Source organism: Pan troglodytes, chromosome 6, assembly GCF_028858775.2.
Source record: "Pan troglodytes isolate AG18354 chromosome 6, NHGRI_mPanTro3-v2.0_pri, whole genome shotgun sequence".
In the NCBI taxonomy this organism is placed as follows: Eukaryota; Metazoa; Chordata; class Mammalia; order Primates; family Hominidae; genus Pan; species Pan troglodytes.
In genome coordinates this window covers 85,269,834-85,290,210 of record NC_072404.2, presented here as the reverse complement: position 1 = coordinate 85,290,210, position 20,377 = coordinate 85,269,834, and the positions used below count along the sequence as shown (strand labels likewise).

General features: G+C 52.3%; 1 protein-coding gene across 3 annotated transcripts in view; it reads left to right on the top strand.

The window, feature by feature from the left end:
• Positions 1-2,265: 2,265 nt before the first annotated feature.
• Positions 2,266-20,377, top strand: part of SRRM3 (serine/arginine repetitive matrix 3) — an 85,335-nt gene continuing 67,223 nt past the window's right edge. The window contains exon 1 of one of the 3 annotated variants that reach the window (XM_054655837.2): positions 2,266-2,467. The gene's annotated coding sequence lies outside the window, so the exon portion shown is untranslated. The remainder of the gene's footprint in view (positions 2,468-20,377) is intronic. The other 2 variants (XM_054655836.2, XM_519161.8) reach the window with 2 other exon arrangements.

Genomic DNA, 20,377 nt, shown 5'->3' with positions numbered 1-20,377 from the left:
ACCTGAGGTCAGGAGTTCAAAACCAGCCTGGCCAACACGGTGAAACACCCGTCTCTACTTAAAAAAAAAAAAATACAAAAATTAGCCAGGAGTGGTGGCGGGCACTTGTAATCTCAGCTACCCTGGAGGTTGAGGCAGGAGAAATGCTTGAACCCAGAAAGCGGAGGTTGCAGTGAGCCGAGATCGCACCATTGCATTCCAGCCTGGGTGACAAGAGTGAAACTCCATCTCAAAAAAATAAAAACAGATGCACAGACACAGACCCACGGGGGCACATACACACATAAACCCACACAAAGACTCACAACAAACATACACTCAGACCAGGGGATGCCTCTTGGTGTCATGCAAATGCTTCCTAAAATCTACACCCCAGGCACCTGATGTGCCTCACCACTGTTCCCTCAAGTCAGGGCTGCTGTGGCACTTCCAGTCCTGCCTCCTGACACAGCCATGGAGACACCAATGGTGAGCTTGAAACAGGGGACTCCATGTTCCTGGTTTCTAATGTCTCTATTTAGGGAAGGTCTCTGGTCTCCCAATGTCTCCAACTCTGAATTTCCTTCACTTAGCCTGCTCACTGAAAGGTGGCCAGGAGCTGTGGGAGGAACAGATCAAGGTCACACAGAGAGTAACCCAATGGTGACTTGAACTGTGGAACCCAGACTCCCAACCCAGCAACATCAAAGGCTCAGCATTTCCATTCTCAAAATCCTCTCCACCTGGCCAGGCACAGTGGTTCATGCTTGTAATCTCAGCCCTCTGAGAAGCTGAGGAAGGGAAGGAGGATGGCTTCAGCCCAGGAGTTTGAGGTTGCAGTAAGATATGATCACACCACTGCAGTCCAGCCTGGGCAACAGAGCGAGACCCTGTCTCAAAAAAAAAAAAAAAAAAAAGGTCTGGTGTAGCAGCTCATGCCTGTAATCCCAATACTTTGGGAGGCCAAGGCAGGAGGATTGCTTGAGTCCAGGAGTTCAAGGACAGCCTGGGCAACATAATCAAACCCTATCTCTATCAAAAATTTAAAGTTTTTTTGTTGTTGTTTTTGTTTTTTTGTTTTGTTTTGTTTTGTTTTTTTGAGACAAAATGAGGCTCTGTCACCTAGGATGGAGTGCAATGGAGCAATCTTGGTTCACTGCAACCTTCGCTTCTCAGGCTCAAGCCTTCCTCCCACTTCAGCCTCCCAAGTAGCTGGGACCACAGGTGCATCCATGCCACCACATCTGGCAAATTTTTGTATTTTTCATAGAGACAGGGTTTCCTCATGTTGGCCTGGCTGGTCTCAAACTCCTGAGCTCAGTGATTTCCCACCTCAGCCTCCTAAAGTGTTAGGATTACAAATGTGAGCCACTGCATCCAGCCAAAATTTTAAAATTTTAAAAAATAATTTAAAATCTCCTGTCTCCATTAGGATGTCTCTCACACTACACCCTCCTTTTTTTTTTTTTTTTTTTTTAATTTTTGAGATGGTGTCAGAAAATGACAGCCTCTGTCATTAAGGCTGGAGTGCAGTGGCGCGGCCATAGGTCACTGCAGCCTCAAATTCCTGGGCTCCAGCGATCCTCCCACCTCACCTCCCTGGTGCCTTTTATTTTATTTTATTTTATTTTTGACCCTAAGTTTTGCTCTTGTCGCCCAGTCTGGAGTGCAATGGTGCGATCTCGGCTCACTGCAACTCCGCCTCCCAGGTTCAAGCGATTCTCCTGCCTCAGCCTCCCAAGTAGCTGAGTAGTTGGGATTACAGGTGCCTGCGACCACGCCTGGCTAATTTTTGTATTTTTAGTAGAGACTGGGTTTCACCATGTTGGCCAGGCTGGTCTCGAATTCCTGGCCTCAAGTGATCCTCCCGCCTCAGTCTCCCAAAGTGCTGGGATTATAGGCGTGAGCCACCGCGCCCAGCCCCTGGTGCCTTCTTTAACACTGGGTGGGAAGAGAGTGTCCTGGCGAGGCCTCTGCACACCAACTGCATTTCCCAGATCCAAACTAATAACCTCCCTTGCCCCAGGCGCCTTCCAGGGCTGACATGCCTCCTCTCGCTAGTAGGGGAAACAGATGTCCCCGGGGGCTGGGGATAGGGGCGGGGGTGTGGGGAGGTGAGGGGCGAGGGGAAGCGGGGGAGGGGGGCGAAGGGGGCGGGGAGGAGGGGGAGCCGGCCGGAAGACGGCCCGGCCCAGCCGCCCGGGCTGTTGCCTCCGCTGCGGGCGTTCCTCCAGGCCTGCGGAGGGCGCTGCGGGCGCGGGGCTGGGCCTCTCTGGCTGGTGGGCGAGCAGAGAGGCGCCTCGGTGGCGGTGCGCTGTCCAGCATTTCAGCAAGCGGCGGCAGCACCCGCGGGGAGGCGGAGGGTGCGGGGCCGTGGGGGCCGCGGAGCTGCCCTGCCCAACTCAGCCCAGACTAGGCGGCAGCCCGGACCGGCGGGACCCGAGGGCCTGGCCCCAGCGCCCGGTAGATCGCGGCGGTCAGCGGTGAGGTGAGAGCGCCTGTGGGGCGGGGGCATCTCCCCGAGGGGCTGGGGCTGGGTGGAAGCTCGGGCCTCCCCAGCACCCCCGTGGTCTGCAGGCTCCCCCGAGCAGAGGGGCAGTGTGGGGGGTCGGCGAGGGCGTCTGTCCGGGGGTGCCAGGCGCCCGGGGGGCAGAGATGAGGAACATTCATTTCACTGAGAGGGATGGAGACAGTGGAGACCCTTTGGGGTCATGGGCAGGACTCCCCTGGGCATAAATGACCATGGCCTGGTCCATGAGGGTGCCAGGGAGGCCCCCCAGCCGCAGTCCCACTGAGGAGAAGGACCTGCTCCCCAGGGAAGGGAGGACCGATGCAGTAACCCTGTGGAGATGCTGGTCACTGGCCCTGGTGAAGGGAGCAGGCCCCCACCTGGATGCTGGGCCTCTGTCCAGCAGGAGATGCCGGCCCAGGGGACAGCCTGGCCCCTTTCCCGGCTGCCCAAATGCCCCTAGGGAGGCAGGAGCTGGCAAGGAGAACTGGGTCTCACAGGATGGCATTTACTCTTGCACTGGGAAGAGGATGGAGGACACAGAAGAGAAAATAGCTACTAGGAATTTGGGAGGGGGTTCTCTGTGCACACCCCCCACCCCAACCACGGACGCCCAGAGAGAGTTTCTAGCCCAGAGTTAGCCCTGCGCCAGAGTGAATTCCTGGTAAAGAAGAGAGCTGAGAAAAGACGCAGCCTCTGCCTTGCCTCCGCCTCCCCCTCCCTCCCAGGGCTCCTGCCTGGACAGTGTTGAAGCCTCCTGCAGTTCCTACTCCTGACAGCAGATCCATTGTGGGGAGAGATTTAGGGGGAGGAAGGGAAGGTTGTACCAAGGTCTGACGTGGTACTTCAATGCCTGTGCCCTATCCCAGCCATAACTTCTCGCTGTCCTAAGACCTCACTCACCCTAGCATCGGGGGCTTGGGCTGGTCTTTTGTCCCATGGCAAGAGAAACGGCAGGTGCTGGGCTTTGATGGAGAGACGTGCACAAGTTCCTCTGTCCAGGGGGCATCTTAAGGTCATGGCCCCAGTTTGTGCCAGCTTCTTCCTCAGCCAAAAATAGGACCCAGCTGGCTAGGAAATTGTTCCCACACAGCACTAGCTTTCTGGTTCCTTAACTTTATGCCCCATCCCACTCTCCTGTGGGGTGGAGGAGGTATTCTTGAAGACTGACTAAAGAGTCAACTGGGTTTTAAGAGGTAGGGGTATGTGGGTTGGGAGTCATGGACTCTGATGTCAGAAAGACATGGGATCAAATCTAGGTTATGTGACCTCAGGTAAGCCATTGACCTTTCTGAGTCTGTTTTCAATCTGTAAAACAGGTGTAGTGTTAGCAATGTCTACTTTGCTGTTGAAAGAAATAATCTGGATAAGGAGATGGGAGACTACTTTTACGGTATAAAATGCTGGGTGAGTGTTAGTAAATAGGAGACAAGTAAGAATTTCTTAAAGAAGAGCTGGATAAATGTGGAATAGTGTTCAGTGATATTTGAAGCACATTTTTCTGTTCCTAGAGGAGATGAACAGTGGTTGAGAGCCTCATGCCCAGCTCCATGCTGGGCACAATGCAATGGTTGACTCAGCTAATCCTCCCGGAAGCTTCATGAGGAAGGCATCATTGTCCCTATTTCATAGCTGAGAAATGAAGCTTGAGTGACTTTCCCAAGGTCATGAAGCCACTCGCGCTGTCCTCCTGGAGGCAGGAGAGTTACTGATGACCTGTCCCATCCTCTGATTATCAAGGCCCAGTTCAATGCCAGTGTCTTGATTTATGATGCCAGCTTTACAGGTGGGGAGCCTGAGGCAGGTGGGCGAGGGCATACAGTGCAGTAAGGAGGTGACTCCCACAAGGTCACTGGGATACTTAGAGGTAGAATGTGCCTTGAACCGGCCAGCGGGGTGCCTCTACACCGTCACACCTGCCAAAGGGGGGGTCTGGGTCTGACAGTCCCATCTGCTCACTGCTGCACCCATTCTGCACCTCCTCTGCCTCCCAACCTCTTGCTGACCTCTGCCAGCCAGTGACTGCTCCTTCCTTTCTTAGTGGTTCACCCTCACCTCCTGAGATGGTCCATGGCCAGGAGCAGCTACTAGCGCTGCTGGGGTCAGCCTCCCTTCCTGACTTTTCTCCCTCCTCTGCCCATATTTTATTGTCCCCCAGGGACAAAATCATAGCTCTTCCTGTCTCAGAAGCCTGCCAGGGGCACCGATGGGGAGGTTAGAGAAGCCCAGCCCCTCTTTCTTCACTCCTACACATACACTGATCCTCTGCCCATGGTCCTGTAACTTCGTATACATGATCTCATCTCATCCTCACATAACCTGGACCCAAAGGTGCTGCTGTCTCCCTTTCACATAGGAGAAAAACAAGGCCTGAAGGTGTGATGGGACTTTCCCAAAGTCACAGAGCAAGGTCTTGGTGCAACCCAACCCCACTGCCTCAGGACCCCAGGGTGACTTCCACAACACCACTCTGCCCCCGATTCTCCAGGCTCCCCAGGGCGAGAATCAACCCAGGCACTGTAGGCCAGTGAGTGTTGGAGAGGTGGGTGGCATGTGGTGAAGGCAACTGAAGGACTCTTGAACATGAGTCCAAGGACCTTCTTTCTGGCCCTATCTCTGATCCTGGCTCCCTGTATGACCTTGAATGGGTCCCTTCCCACCTCTTGGCCTCAGTGTCCCCAACCCTAAAATGATGGGGTTTAATGCCAGGTGCAGTGGCTCACACCTGTAATCCTAACACTTTGGGAGGCCAAGGCAGGAGGCTCCCTTGAGGCCAGGAGTTCAAGACCAGCCTGGGCAACATAGTGAGACCCCATCTCTACAAAAAATTATAAAAAGAAAGCTATTCTCCTCTGAACACCGCTTCTCCCAGCTCCTTTCTCCTCACTCAGCCTCCTGCCCCTCAGTGAGTTCCCCCTCCTGATCCCCTCTCTCCTCATTGAACCCTCCCCCATCTCTGATCCGCTCCCTCCCGCAACTCCTTCACTGAGCCAAGGTGTTGGAACTGAGAAGGAAATTCACCTCCATTTCTTGCAGTCCCTCCCATTCAGCCTAGACTCATTTCCACACCGACCCAGTGCCTCTGCAAGGCTTGCCTCCTCTCTCTCTCTCTCTCTCTCTTTTTTGTTTTGTTTTCTTTTGAGACAGAGTCTCTCTCTGTCGCCCAGGCTGGAGTGCAGTGGCGCAATCTCAGCTCACTGCAACCTCTGCCTCCTGGGTTCAAATGATTCTCCTGCCTCAGCCTCCCAAGTAGCTGGGACTACAGGCATGTGCCACCACGCCTGGCTAATTTTTATATTTTTAGTAGAGATGGGGTTTTGTGATGTTGGCCAAGCTGCTCTCAAACTCCTGACCTCAGGTGATCCTCCTGCCTCGGCCTCCCCAAGTGTTAGGATTACAGGCATAAGCCACCACGCCCAGCCATGCCTCCTCTCTTTACAACACCAGCTGCAAACTCTCCTATTTTCCCCAAAATTCCATGAATAAGCCTCAATCACCTCACCTCTGTTGCTTCCCTAGTCCCATGCCTGTGGTCCTTGGGGGCCTCCTGGGCTCTGGTGAACAACCCTGAGAGGGTGTGGAAGGCATCTTCAGTGTCCCTGCAGCTCACCTCAAATTCTGGGCCAGAAAGGACTCTAACCTTGGTTCAGCCAAAGAGTCCTGGGATCTGTAGGTGGGCCACTGGGCCTGTCTAAGCCCTATTTTCCCCCTTTAATTAAGACCCAAGTCTGTAAGTAACTTGGGACAGGTGAATTTGAAATCTCAGCTCCAATAAATCAAAGCTTGAAACACTGGAGGTGACTTCAACCTCTAATGATGGAACTGCAGGCTTCCTGACATACAGATTTATAGGACAGAGAGATGTTTAAATCTTGGGACTGACAGGGCCTTCGTGGGTGGGGGGTCATCTGGTCAAAACCCATTTTTTAAATTTTTTTGAGAGAGGGGCTCAATCTGTTGCTCAGGCTGGAGTGCAGTGGCACAATCACAGCTCACTGCAGCCTCGACCTCCTGGACTCTAGTGATCCTCCCGCCTCAGCCTCCCGAATAGCTAGGACTGCAGGCATGTACCACCACACCAAGCGATTATTATTATTTCTTTTAGAGATGGGGTCTCACTATGTTGCTTTAGCTTCCAAAAGTGCTAGAATGTGGCGTGAGCCACCACATCCGTGCAAGAACAGCTTTTGATGAATGGAGAAGAGTCGGATGAGGGGAAGGGAAGGGAAGGTGTTTGGGGGGCAGAGTGAGGGAGAGTGGGTTCAGAGAGGAGAAAGGGATTGGAGAGAGAGAGAGACAGAGCAGGAGGAGTGGGATGCCCAGGAGAACAGAGGGGATTATGACAGGGAAGGGCTTGTTACCAACAATTACAGACCCAGCCTGGCCCAGCCTAGGCCTTCACTGTGGCTTAGCACCTGCTGATACCTCTGGGGTGCTGTCCCTCTGCCCTCTTCTGGGTCATGAGCGCAGGAAGGCGACATCTCCATCCCGGAGGCTCAGCCCTGTTGGCCCCATGTCATCTAGAATAGGGCTCTCAGAGGGCCTGGGTGGGTGAGCCGGGTTCAGGCTGCCTCACTGACTGTTAGCCTAGAAGACAGGCCCCTGGGGCCATGTGTACATTGGCTCCAGAGCAGTCCTCGCCCCCCAAGGACTCCTTCAGAGCCTAAAGCCTCTGGCCTGTCCTTCTGCAGCGCTGCTTCCTCGGCAGCCAGCCTGGCCTCAGCCTCATGCCGCCCCCGCCCTGGCCTCCTGCCCACTGCAGAGGCTGCTGTGCCGGCAGAAGCTGACGGACGGTGCCATGGCTCCCTTAGCATCCTGCCAGGGCCTCTGAGGGCTGTGAGGAGGCCTGACCCAGTTACTCAGACCCCAGGGTCCAGGCGACTTCCTCAGCTGAGCCCCTCCTAGTCCAGCACTCCCTCCCCACCACCATTTCCCAGGACTTCCCAGGACAGAGACAGGTGAAAGCAAGTTGTACTGAATCGTTCTGATTGTAAGAATCTTCAGCCTAGGCAGCATAGCAAGACCTCGGCTCACTAAAAAAAATAAAAATAAAAAATTAGCCATGTGTGGTGGCACGTGCTTGTAGTCCCAGCTACTTGGGAGGCTGAGGTGGGAGGACTGCTTGAGTCTAGGAGTTCAAGGATCTAGTGAACTATAATTGCACAACTACACTCCAGCCTGGGCGACAGAGTGGGACTCCATCTCAAAAGAAGAAAACACAGAGAAAGAGAGAGAGAGAGAGAGAGAATGCAATATCTTCATTGTACAAGTCTTGGGAAATACAGAAACCAAGGAGAAAATAGAAACTATCAGTAGTTCCACCACCCAAAGACAACCACTTTGAACACGGTATGGTATTTCCTTGCAGGCTTTTTTCCATGTGTCCGTAGGTACATAGAGTTAAATAACCAGGAACATGCTGCTGGAGGAGGTCTGTTGCTGTTTTTACTCTATCATGAGCATTCTCTGATGTCTTTAAAGACTCTTTAGGGCCAGGTTTGGTGGCTCACCCTGTAATCCCAGCACTTCGGGAAGCCAAGGCAGGAGGATCGCTTGAGCCCAGCAGTTTGAGACCAGCCTGGGAAACAGTGAAACTCCATCTCTACCAATAAATAAATAAATAAATAAATATTAGCCAGACTTGGTGGTGCACGCATGTAGCCCCAGCTACTCAGGAAGCTGAGGTGGGAGGATCGCTTGAGCTCAGGAGTTCAAGGCTGCAGTGAGCTGAGATCGCACCACTGCACTCCAGCCTGAGCAACAGAGCGGGGGACTCTGTCTCAATAAATAAATAAATAAATATTCTTCCAAAAGCATATTTTTAATGGCCTTATAAAGGCTGGGCATGGGTGGAGCTGAGAGCAGCAGAGAGAGTCTCTCCCCTGCCCCTGCCCTGCCCCTCTTGGGTGGCACAGCTTTGGGGTCTGCATGTGTGGATTTCCCTTGGTGAAAATAACTTTATGGCCTGGGATAGGTCAGACAGAAAGTAAGGCCAGCCCCTCTGCCAGGGATTGAGGTAAGGATTTGCCAGAACTGCTAGGGAAGGAGGACATGAGAGCATCACATATCCCTGGCGGGGTGGGCTTAGGGGGCTGTGAGGGCTTGGATCCAACAAGACCCCAGAAGAAAGCACCCAGAACTGGAATCAGGTGGTTCCCAATCTCTTGAGCCCTGATTTCAGCTGGCCTCCAACCTCCAACCCTTTTTCTCTTCTGTAAAATGGATATAATGATACTTGCCTCCAGATGATACTAGAAGTGACTCAGGTCCTGGGTTTGAAAGCACCCCGGAGCCAGGTATGGTGGCTCATGCCCGTAATCCCAGAACTTTGGGAGGCTGAGGTGGGAGGATCACTTGAGCCCAGGAGTTGAAGACCAATCTGGGCAACATAATAAGACCCTATCTCTACAAAAAAAAAGAAGAAGAAGAAGAAGAAAGAAAGAAAAAGAAAAAATTAAGCCAGGCACGGTGGCTCACGCCTGTAATCCCAGCAGTTTGGGAGGCTGAGGTGGGCAGATCACTTGACATCAAGAGTTCGAGACCAGCCTGGCCATCATGGAGAAACCCCATCTCCACTAAAAATAAAAAAATTAGCCAGGCCTGGTGGAGGGTGACTGTAATCCCAGCTACTCAGGAGGCTGAGGCACAAGAATCACTTGAACCCGGGAGGTGGAAATTGCAGTGAGCTGAGATCGCGCCACTGCACTCCAGCCTGAGTGAGTGTAGAGCAAGAAGACCCTGAAAAAAAAAAAGAAAGAAAAAAGAAAGAAGAAAGGAAGGAATGGAGGAAGGGAGGAAGGGAGGGAGGGAGGGAGAGAGGGAGAAAGGAAGGAAGGAAGAAAGAAAAAGAAAACATTAGCCGAGCATGGTGGTGTGCACCTGTAGACCCAGCTACTCAGGAGGCTGAGGCAAGAGGATCACTTGAGCCCAGAAAGTCAAGGCTGCAACAAGCTATGATTGCACCACTATACTCCAGCCTGGGTGACAGAGCAAGATCCTGTCTCCAAAAAAGCACCCCAGGAAGGGTAAAATCCAGTGCACTTCTGCTAGGTGGAGGTCACCCTTTGAGGGGGTTAGACTATACAATCGACATTTAATGAGGGCCTCCTGTTTTCTGGGCACAGCACGAGGCCCGAGGACACAGAGGTGAATCAGACTCTGCCTCTGACCTTGAGGAGCTTCTGGACCAGTGGAAAGGAAGGCAGTCATGAAAACTGATGATCCACTGAGGTTCTGCTAGAACTAAGTCGTCCAAAGTGATATGGAGCATCAGAGGAGGCTTCTGGGAGAGGTGACATTTCAGTTGGGCCTCAAAGAATGACAGGGGAGGTGCCAGACAGAGAGGGCAGAGGATTGGCACTCCAGAGAGCATCATGGGCAATGGCACAGAGGTATGAAACCTCCTGGCTGGATTCAGGGGATAGTTACCTAATGTGGCCATAGGACAGGACAGAGGGCAGGGCTGATAATAGGCAGCCCAGTGGGAGTGGTTGGCCTTGAAGAGTTGGAATTTTTTTTTCTTTTCTTTTCTTTTTTTTTTTTTTGATACAGGGTCTCACCATCTGCTAGGCTGGAGTGCAATAGTGAGATCATAGCTCACTGCAGCCTCCAACTCCTGGGCTCAATATATTCTCTTGCCTCAGCCTTCCAAGTGGCTGGGACGACAGGCATGTGCCACCACACCCAACTAATTTTTTAATGTTTTTTTAGAGATGGGGTCTTGCTATGTTGCCCAGGCTGGTCTCAAATGCCTGGCCTCAAGCGATCCTCCCATCTCGGGCTCTCAAAGTGCTGAGATTACAGGCATGAGCCGCTGCACCCAGTCAAGAGCTGGAAATTTATTCAGAAAGCAATGACAATCATAAGCTCTGGAGCAATGCCATCAAATGCTCAGGTTTGCACTTCAGGAAGGCCCCTCTGCCTGCAATGGGGTAGGAGGCAGAGAGGGAAAGGAAGAGACCTAGAGCAGAGAGGTCAGGGAGGTGTCTGTCTGCCTATTCATGTGGGCAGGAGGTGATGGTACCACTGAAAGGGGGTACAGGATACCAGAGACGTGCCTCTGGGAGCTGGGCAACCTGCCCCCTACACCAATCTCCAGCTGATGGCACAGCCCTTGGTATCAGACAGAGCGCCCCAGGTTAGAGGAGTGGGCTTCAAGACTGGCAGAACCTCCAAGCCACCCCTTCTCTCATCAGGGCCCCAGAGGGGGCTTCTGGGGAGGCAGGAAAGCTGGAACATTCAGTGGGTCCTTCCTGGGGGAAGGCCTGTCTTCCCTCTCTGTCAGGCCCTATCTGACACATATGTCATTCTCCCCAGAAACCTCTCTCTTCCCTGCCTCTCAAATGCTGTCTTCTTCTCTCTCCTGCTCCTCAGACATCAGAAAGCAGAGATGGTCCTTGATTCACTCATTCATTCATCACACAACAGTAGCTCTTCCCCACTTAAAAGCTGCATGAACACATTGTCATCCCCAAGCCCTGTGCTAGGCATTAGGTAAAGAGAGGAGAAGCAGGAGTTGGGCACGGTGGCACACACCTGTGGTCCTAGCTACTTGGGAGGCTGGGACATGAGGATTGCTTGAGTCCAGGAGTCTTGGGGGGGCGGGTAGTGCACTATGATCACACCTGTAAATAGCCCCTGCACTCCAGCCTGGGCAACATAGTGAGATCCCGTCTCTAAAAAAATGGGAGGAGCAGGACAGTCCTTGAGCCCCAGCAGCCCTGGATAATTTTTTTTTTTTTTTTTGAGATGGAGTCTCACACTGTTGCCCAGGCTGGAGTGCAGTGGGGCAATCTCCGCTCACTGCAACCTCTGCCTCCCAGGTTCAAGCGATTCTCCTGCCTCAGCCTCCCGAGTAGCTGGGACCACAGGCACCTGCCACTACACCTGGCTAATTTATTTTTTTTTGTATTTTTAGTAGAGACGGGGTTTCAACATATTGGGTAGGCTGGTCTCGAACTCCTGACCTTGTAATCTGCCCACCTCAGCCTCCCAAAGTGCTGGGATTACAGGTGTGAGCCACTGCGCCCAGCCAAGAATGTTTTTTAGATGGACTAGGGGTTATGTAGCAGCATTCCAAGGGCTACCGGGACACCGGTGTGGGGAAGGACTCCCTGACCTGGTTGACTTTGGTTAACTTTTGAGCCGGCCTCACAGATGGAGCTCGTAGAATGAATGCAGGTTTGCCAGGCGGAGGCACAAGGAGGCAGGGTGATTTTGGCAGGAGCAAAGAGGAGGAGGTAAGAGCACCAGGCGCTTGGGGAACAGCGTGGCTGGAGTGCCAGAGTCTGGGCGGAGGAGCGAAAGCCCGGGTTGGAGACAGGGGCCTCGCTGTTGGGGGGCGGGGGGGACTTATTGCCAGGCGAGGCAGCCTAGCCTTTTTTCCGTGGACAGCAGAGAACGCCAGGAATGTTCCCAGTAGGTAAGTGCATGGCCAGAGCTGTTCCAGGAAGGTCACCCTGAAGAGCGGTTTTGATTTGGACAGATGGAGACAACAGGGGACCTGCGGTGTGTTTTCAGGACATAGGTCATATGGCCTGGGGCCTTTCCTCTCCTCTCTGCGGCTCAGCCCAATCTGGACACCCAGAACCGCTGCAGCCATGGTCCCTAGGTGCAGAGGTACCTGCCCCAGTATTTCTAGAACAGTCCATGAGAAGCAGATTCCCAGGACCCACCCAAAACGACTGATTCCAAATCTGAGTGTGGGGCCTGAATTTTATTATTATTACTATTACTATTATTATTATTATTATTATTATTAGAGACTAGGTCTCACTCTCTTGTCCAGGCTGGAGTGCAGTGGCGCAATCACGGCTCACTGCAGCTTCCACCTCCTAGGCTCAAGCGATGCTCCTGCCTCGGCCTCCTGAGTAGCTGGCACTACAGGCACATGCCACTGTGCCCAGATAATTTTTTAAAATGTTTTTTGTAGAGACAGAGTCTCTACAAAACTCAGCCTGTTGCCCAGGCTGGTCTTGAACTCCTGGCCTCAAGTGATTCTCCCACCTTGACCTCCCAAAGTGCTGGGATTACAACTGTGAGCCACTGCACCCAGCTGAGGTCTGCTTTTTTTTTTTTTTTTTTTGACAGGGTCTCAAACTGTTACTCGGGTTGGAGTGCAGTGGCACAATCGTGGCTCACTGGAGTCTTGACCTCCCCCAGCTCAGATGATCTTCCCAAGTAGCTGGGACCACAGGTGCACGCCACCATGCCTGGCTAATTTTGCTAATTTTGTATTTTTTTTAAAGACAGGGTTTTGCTATGTTGCCCAGGCTAGTCTTGAACTCCTGGCCTCAACTATCCTCCCACCTCGGCCTCCCAAAGTGCTGGGATTACCGGCATGAGTCACTGCACCCAGCAAGGTCTGCTTTTTTTTTTTTTTTTTTTTTTTTTTTTTTTTAGATGGAGTGTTGCTCTGTTGCCCAGGCTGGAGTGCAGTGGTGCAATCTCTGCTCACTGCAGCCTCCGCCTCCCAGGTTCAAGCGATTCTCCTGCCTCAGCCTCCCAAGTAGCTGGGATTACAGGCACCCGCCACCATGCCCGGCTAATTTTTGTCTTTTTAGTAGAGACAGGGTTTTGCCATGTTGGCCAGGTTGTTCTCAAACTCCTGGCCTCAAGTGATCCTCCCACCTTGGCCTCCCAAAGTGCAGGGATTACAGGCGTGAGCCACTGCGCCTGGCCAAGGTCTGCATTTTTTAAAGTTCCAAGGTGACCGTACACACTAGAGTTGAGAACCGGTGCCTCATCACTTTGCACATGTGGTTCCCTTCGCCTGGAATGCCCTTCCTCCCTCTTCCTCTACCTCCCTGAGCTTCAGGCTCTGCTCAGACATCTTCTGCGTGATGTCCTGTTCCAATCTGGGTGCCCTTGAGGGCCCGGTGCTGCTTCTTCCCCGGCCCACTTTACACCCCATTCCTTTTTTTTTTTTTTTTTGAGACGGAGTCTCACTCTGTCGCCCAGGCTGGAGTGCAATGGCGTGATCTCAGCTCACTACAACCTCCACCTCCCAGGTTCAAGCAATTCTCCTGCCTCAGCCTCCCTAGTAGCTGGGATTACAGGGGACTGCCACCACGCCCAGCTAATTTTTTTAATTTTTAGTAGAAACGGGGTTTCACTATGTTGGCCAGGCTGGTCTCGAACTCCTGACCTCAGGCAATCCACCCGCCTCAGCCTCCCACAGTGCTAGGATTACAGGCGTGAGCCACCGTGCCCGGCTTTACACCCCATTCACACTGGTGGTTTACCTTTCCAACTCATTTGGTATTTTCTGTGTGTCGGCACTGCTGCGTGTATTAACTTATTTAGTCCTCACAACATCCAATGATGTAGGTCGGTCCTAGTTGGGGAAATGGAGGCATGGAGAGGTAAATAACATCGCCCAGCTAAGAAGTGGTTGACCCACAGAGGTTGCACCAAGGTACTGTGAGGCCCCAGGGTGGCTGTTCTTTAAGGGCAGGGACCTCGGGGCATTCATTGTTGCAGGTTGTCAGTGCAAGCATGGGGCCTGGCTTCTAGGAGGTACTCGGTTTCCTCATCTGTAGGATGGGCTGAAGGATGGGAATTCTCTCTCAGGGTTTCTCTGTAGCTTGGGGACTTGAAAGGGGTTATGAGCTCTAAGGTGCTTGGTGTGGATGGGAAGTGGTGGCAGAGGCTCCTCTCTGGGTTTTTGGTTTTTTTGTTTGTTTGTTTGTTTTTTAACAGGGTTTTGCTTTGTCACCCAAGCTGGAATGCAGTGGCACAATCATAGCTCACTGCAGCCTCGAACTCCCAGGCTTAAGCAATCCTCCTGCCTCAGCCTCCCAAGTAGCTGGGACTACAGGTGCATGTCACCATGCCTGGCTAATTTTTTTTTCTTAAATTTAGTAGAGATGGGGGGTCTCACCATGTAGCCCAGGCTGGTCTTGAACTCCTGGACTAAGTGATCCTTCCACCTCAGCCTCCCAAAGTGTTGGGATTACAGGCGTGAACCACTGCGCCCAGCCCTCTCTGGGATTTTAGGGTGGAATAGTTTCCCAGACAGGAGGCCTTTTCCGTCCTCCACCATGCTGTGGTTCACCCTGTCCCACAGAAATCAGCCCCTTTGAGCCTGGCCTGGGGCTGGGTACCCTGATGGAGATTCTCAGATGATGGCAGAGCAGAGTGGAGACTTGGAGAGGCCACTGCTGCACCGGGAGCTCCCACTCCCGATCCGACATTAAGGGGCTCACCTGTTCCCAGGGCAAGGAAGACCTCCCTTCAGCACCCCTGCCATTCCTACCTCCCACCCACCATCCCTCAGGAGCCGTGGGTTGTTGTCAATGATGTTGTAAATTAGCTGCTTAATTAACTATTTAGGCTAATCAGATTAATTGACATTAATTGGTTACCATTTGTCAAGGACCTTGAAAAGCTGTGCTCCTCAGAGTTGAAGTGTGTGACTGGTGCCGGGCAGGGGAGTCGGGGAGGAGCTGTCACCATGCTAACAGCTGGGAGTGTGCAGGTGGCAGGCAGTGGCAGTTCCAAGGCCACCAGGACCGCTGCTCAAGGACTGTGCACCTCCTGGCACCTCTCAGGGAGCCCCAACTTCTGAGTTCTGGCCCCTCACACCTTGGGAAACACATCACCTCTTCCTCTCCCTTAGTTGTTTAAGGAAAGGTTTGGCAGGGACCAGTGGGAAGACTGAGAAACTTTCCTTTTGGTAAAAAGAAAAAAAAAAAGAGATGGGGTCTTGCTATGTTGCCCAGGCTGGTCTAGAACTCTTGATCTTAAGTGATCCTCTTACCTCAGCCTCTCAAAGTTCTGGGATTACAGACATGAGCCACTGTGCCCGGCCGGGAGACTTTCCTTCCTCCATCCCCAAGGGCTGTAAAGACCTCAGAGGGAGAGAGATCTTAAAATTCTAAATAAGTCATGAAATAAGTAGGTCACCACATAACAACTGCTAGGATGACGTGCATATATTCACTCAAAAAAAAAAAAAACAGGAAAGATGAGCAGTATAGGGTAGATAAAATATGCAAAATATTAAACTGTGATAAAATGATCAGATTTGCATTATTTAGTCAATTACAGCCCCCAAAACCCACAGTACATTTTTATGCCTGTTTTAAAGCACAACTAACAGTTTTAAATTATAGCACTTGAAACAACAACAAAAAAAACTACTATGAAATGCATCCTACGTTTTGGGAAGAGAGAAAAAAAAAGCCAACCCACTGAAAAATGGGAGTGTGCATTTGTCTTTAGAGACATTCTCTGAAGATTAAATGGCTCCCATATTTAGTCCAATACTGGGCTGGGAGTTAGGAGCCCGCAGTTTTTTTTTTTTTTTTTTTTTTAGACAGGGTCTGGCTCTGTTGCCCAGAATGGAGTGCAGTAGTGTAATCATAGCTTACTACAGCCTCAACCTTCTAGGCCCAAATGATCCTCCCACCTCAGCCTCCCGAGTAGCTGGGACTACAGGCGTGCACTACTACACTGGCTAATTTTTTTATTATTATTATTTTGTGTAGAGTCAGGGTCTTGCTATGTTGCCCAGTCTGGGTTTTTTTTTTTTTTTTTTTTGAGACAGAGTTTCACTCTTGTCGCCCAGGCTGGAGTGCAATGGCATGATCTCAGCTCACCGCAACCTCTGCCTCCCAGGTTCAAATGTTCTCCTGTCTCAGCCTCCTGAGTGGCTGGAACAACAGGCATGTGCCACCACACCTGGCTAATTTTTTTTTTTTTTTTTTTTTTTGAGACAGAGTCTCACTCTGTCGCCCAGGCTGGAGTGCAGTGGTGCGATCTTGGCTCACTGCAAGCTCCGCCTCCCGGGTTCACGCCAGTCTCCTGCCTCAGCCTCCCCAGTAGCTGGGACTATAGGTGCCCACCACCACGCCCAGCTAATTTTATTTTTTTTCCTGTATTTTTAGTAGAGACGGGGTTTCACCGTGTTAGTCAGGATGGTCTCCATCTCCTGACCTCGTGATCTGCCCACCTTGGCCTCCCAAAGTGCTGGGATTACAGGCATGAGCCACCGTGCCCGGCCCACACCTGGCTAATTTTTTGTCTTTTTAGTAGAGATGGGGATTCACCATGTTGGCCAGGCTGGTCGTGAACTTCTGACCTCAGGTGATCCCCCAGCCTCGACCTCCCAAAGTGTTGGGATTATGGGCATGAGCCACCATGCCTGCCCCCAGGCTGGTCTTGAACTCCTGGGTTCAAGCAGTCTTCCCACCTTGGCCTCCCAAAGTGCTGGGATTACAGGCGTGAGCCACCGTGCCTGCCCCCAGGCTGGTCTTGAACTGGGTTCAAGCAGTCTTCCCACCTTGGCTTCACAAAGTGCTGGGATTACATGCATGAGCCACTGAGCCTGGACAGGGAGCCTGTAGTCTTATCTTGACTTTTCCACTGAGTCCTTGAGGGTCCCTTCCCTTCTCTGAGCCTTGATTTCTTCAATGGCGAGTCCCTGGCCTGTCTTCCTGAGAGAATGCTTACATGGAGCAGAGGAGGAATGGATTTCCAGTACACTGGAGGTGCATACAAATGTGAGGAGAGAGAAGAGTTTCATTTTGGTGGGTGGGTCAGGCTCTCAACATGGACAGGGGAATTGCTTTCTGGGGAGGAGAGGTTCCCAGGTTGGTGACAGAGGTTTCTAGCTTGGGAGGGGATGACATGGAGAGTGAATGTGGGGTCTCTCCCTCTCTCCCCTTTTACTGTCCAATTCTGCAGCCCCTCGGGGGAGGAAAGACCGGGAGAGACTGGAGGCTGTTGCCTAGCAACGAGAGGCGCATCTGGATCGATGGGAAAGTCAGTGATGCTCCAGCCCCCAGCCCGACTCTCTCTTTGATCTCAGCCGGCCCAGCAGAAACCTGAGGGGATGCCCCCCAGGCAGCCGGCTTGATTGGAGCTGAGTCAATAGAGGGAATGTTCCATAATGAGATTGTATGGGCAGTGGAGGCAGCTGCCTGTGGCTTCTCCTGTCACCCTCCTCAGCGGGTGGAAGGGGCCGGACTGTCTGTCCAGCACACACCCTTCCTGCTGATAGCTCTGGCCTGGGTAGGGGTAGGGCAGGGGTGCACATCACCATCCAATTTTGATTCTTGTCAGTCTCGCACTGCCAGGGACTCAGAGCCCAGCTCCCCCTGTTAGGTTTTGAAGGGAAGGCGAGGATTATAGAAAGACACACACACAGAAAGAGCGCGGCTCAAAAGCAAATGCAGCTTTTGTTTTGTTTTGTTTTTTGAGATGAAGTTTTGCTCTTGTCCCCCAGGCTGGAGTGCAATGGTGCAATCTCTGCCCACTGCAACCTCCTTCCCCCAAGTTCAAGCGATTCTCCTGCCTCAACTACCTGAGTAGCTGGGATTACAGGCGTCCGCCACCACGCCCGGCTAAGTTTTGTATTTTTAGTAGAGACTGGGTTTCCCCATATTGGCCAGGCTGTTCTTAAATTGCTGACCTCAGGTGATCCACCCACCTCGGCCTCCCAATCACGCTGGGATTACAGGCGTGAGCCACCACACCTGGGCGCAAATGCAGGTTTTACGTCCAGCATAAAACCTTCAGAAGTGGGGGACCAACCTAATGTCAGAGCCCACCACTGCTTACAGGCTGGCACAATTTATAGGTATGGGCAGGAGGGGTCTGGGCAGTATGGCTTGCCCAGCAGGATATTGATAAGATGTCCCAATAATGAGGCAGCTCTGGCCCTTGTTCCAGCAGAATGTGGTACTCCTTGCATTTTCTCCCAGCAGAATATCGTAAGAGGAAGGCTGTTTCTTCAGTCGGGCCTTTGTCCACCTTGTGGTCAGGTGGTTAGGTAGGATGTTTCTCACGACCCGAACCACCGTGAAGTGTTTCACTTTGACTAAGGTCTGCAAAATAGCAGGGAGCTTACAAAATGGTGCAGTTTAGACTAACACTACCCAAGCCCTGCCAGTATCCAGGCCCCTGACACTTGGTCCAGATAAGAGAAACTGAGGCTCAGAAAGGAAAAGGGATCTGGTTATACAACTTCTAGCCCATCGTGCCTTCCTCTGCCTAGCTCCCAGGTGTGAGCCTGGAGCAGGGGTTGGGATCTGATCCTGGGGGAAGGAGAAGGAGGTGATGAAAACTGGGTAAAGCACACAGGCTTCTCCGATTTCACTGCAGGGTCAGTCCTCAAGGCCAGCTTGGGAGGGTCCTCAGAGAGCATGGGCTTCTGACACACAGGTGGCTCTCCCTCCATATCTCCACCAAGGCCATCTGATTTGCACCCTCCCGGGACACAGAGACCGCCACCTGCCATCGGTGACAGCTCAGTCATAAGACTGTTCTTTCTTGGGCTAAGCTGAAGCTGTTTCTGTAGAACATTCTCCCCACCCTCCACCCCACCCCCATCTCCATTCTTGCTCAGCAGCCCCAGGGAAGCTGTCTGCTCTTGGTGGCAAGGCTTCAGCCTCCCACAAGGCCACTGAGGGCCCTGACAGAGAGCAGGAAGACTGAGTAAGGCAGGGATTCTTTTGTTCCTCTAGAATGCAGGGGAGAAGAGACCAAACCACTACTTGCTTATTTCATATCAGTTCTGGCCTCTACACATCTGTCTACTAGGTTGAACTCGTCTGTGTTGCTTTCTTTTCTTTTTTTTTTTTTTTTTTTTTGGCAAGGTCTCACTCTGTTGCCCAGGCTGGATTGCAGTGGTGAAATCTCGGCTCACTAAAACCTCTGCTTCCCGGGTTCAAGAGATTCTCCTGCCTCAGCTTCCCAAGTAGCTGGGACTATAGGCATGCACCATCACACCTGGCCTTTTTGTTTGTTTGTTTTTTGTTTTTTTCAGACAGAGTGTCGCTCTTGTTGCCCAGGCTGGGGTGCAGCGGCGTGATCTTGGCTCATTGCCACTTCTGCCTCCCAGGTTCAAGCGATTCTCCTGCCTCAGCCTCCCAAGTAGCTGGGATTACAGGCACCAGCCACCATGCCTGGCTAATTTTTGTATTTTTAGTAGAGATGGCCATGTTGGCTAGGCTGGTCTTGAACTCCTGGCCTCAAGTGATCCACCTGCCTCAGCCTCCCAAAGTGTTGGGATTACAGGCGTGAGCCACCATACCCGGCCTGTATTGCTTTCAGTAGCCAGTGTTGCTTGTTCTGATACCTTCCAGCTGTCTGTCATGCTGGTGTGCAGTGTCCCCACTGTCCTCTGTTGATCAGTCGGTCTGAGCTCCTGGCTTGGCTGGGTCTGTCCCATTTACAAGGCTCTGTATGACCTGTCCTGGGCTACATCAATCTGCACTGATCTCACCTGAGCATTGTTACCTGTTCTCACCTGGGCTGCATTACCTGTACTGTGGACTCCTCTGGAGGCAGCAGACAGTGGAGGCCTCCTTGTCCCTCCTTGTCCCTTGTCAGTGATGCTCCAGCCCCCAGCCGGCTTTCTCTTTGATCTCAGCCAGCCCAGCAGAATCCTGAGGGGATGCCCTGGGCAGCCTGCTTGGTTGCCACCCAAATCTTTGCTCCAGGAACCCAAATCAGAGCCAACAAAGACAGGAGCCTTGACCAGAGAAGTCCTTCCTATCTATTTAAAGACAGGGCTGGGGCCGGGTGCGGTGGCTCACACCTGTCATCTCAGCACTCTGGGAAGCCAAGGTGGGTGGATCACTTGAGGTCAGGAGTTTGAGACCAGCCTGGCCAACATAGTGAAACCCCGTCTCTACTAAAAATACAAAAAATTAGCCAGGCATGGTGGCACACGCCTGTAATCCCAGCTACTTGGGTGGCTAAGGCACGAGAATGGCTGGAACCCAGGAGGTGGAGGTTGCAGTGAGCCGAGATCGCACCACTGCACTCCAGCCTGGACAACACAGCGAGATACTGTCTCAAAAACAAACAAACAAACAAACAAAGACAAGGCTGGACTCGAGGGCTTACAAAGTAGATGACCATGAGGCCCATGCAAATGTC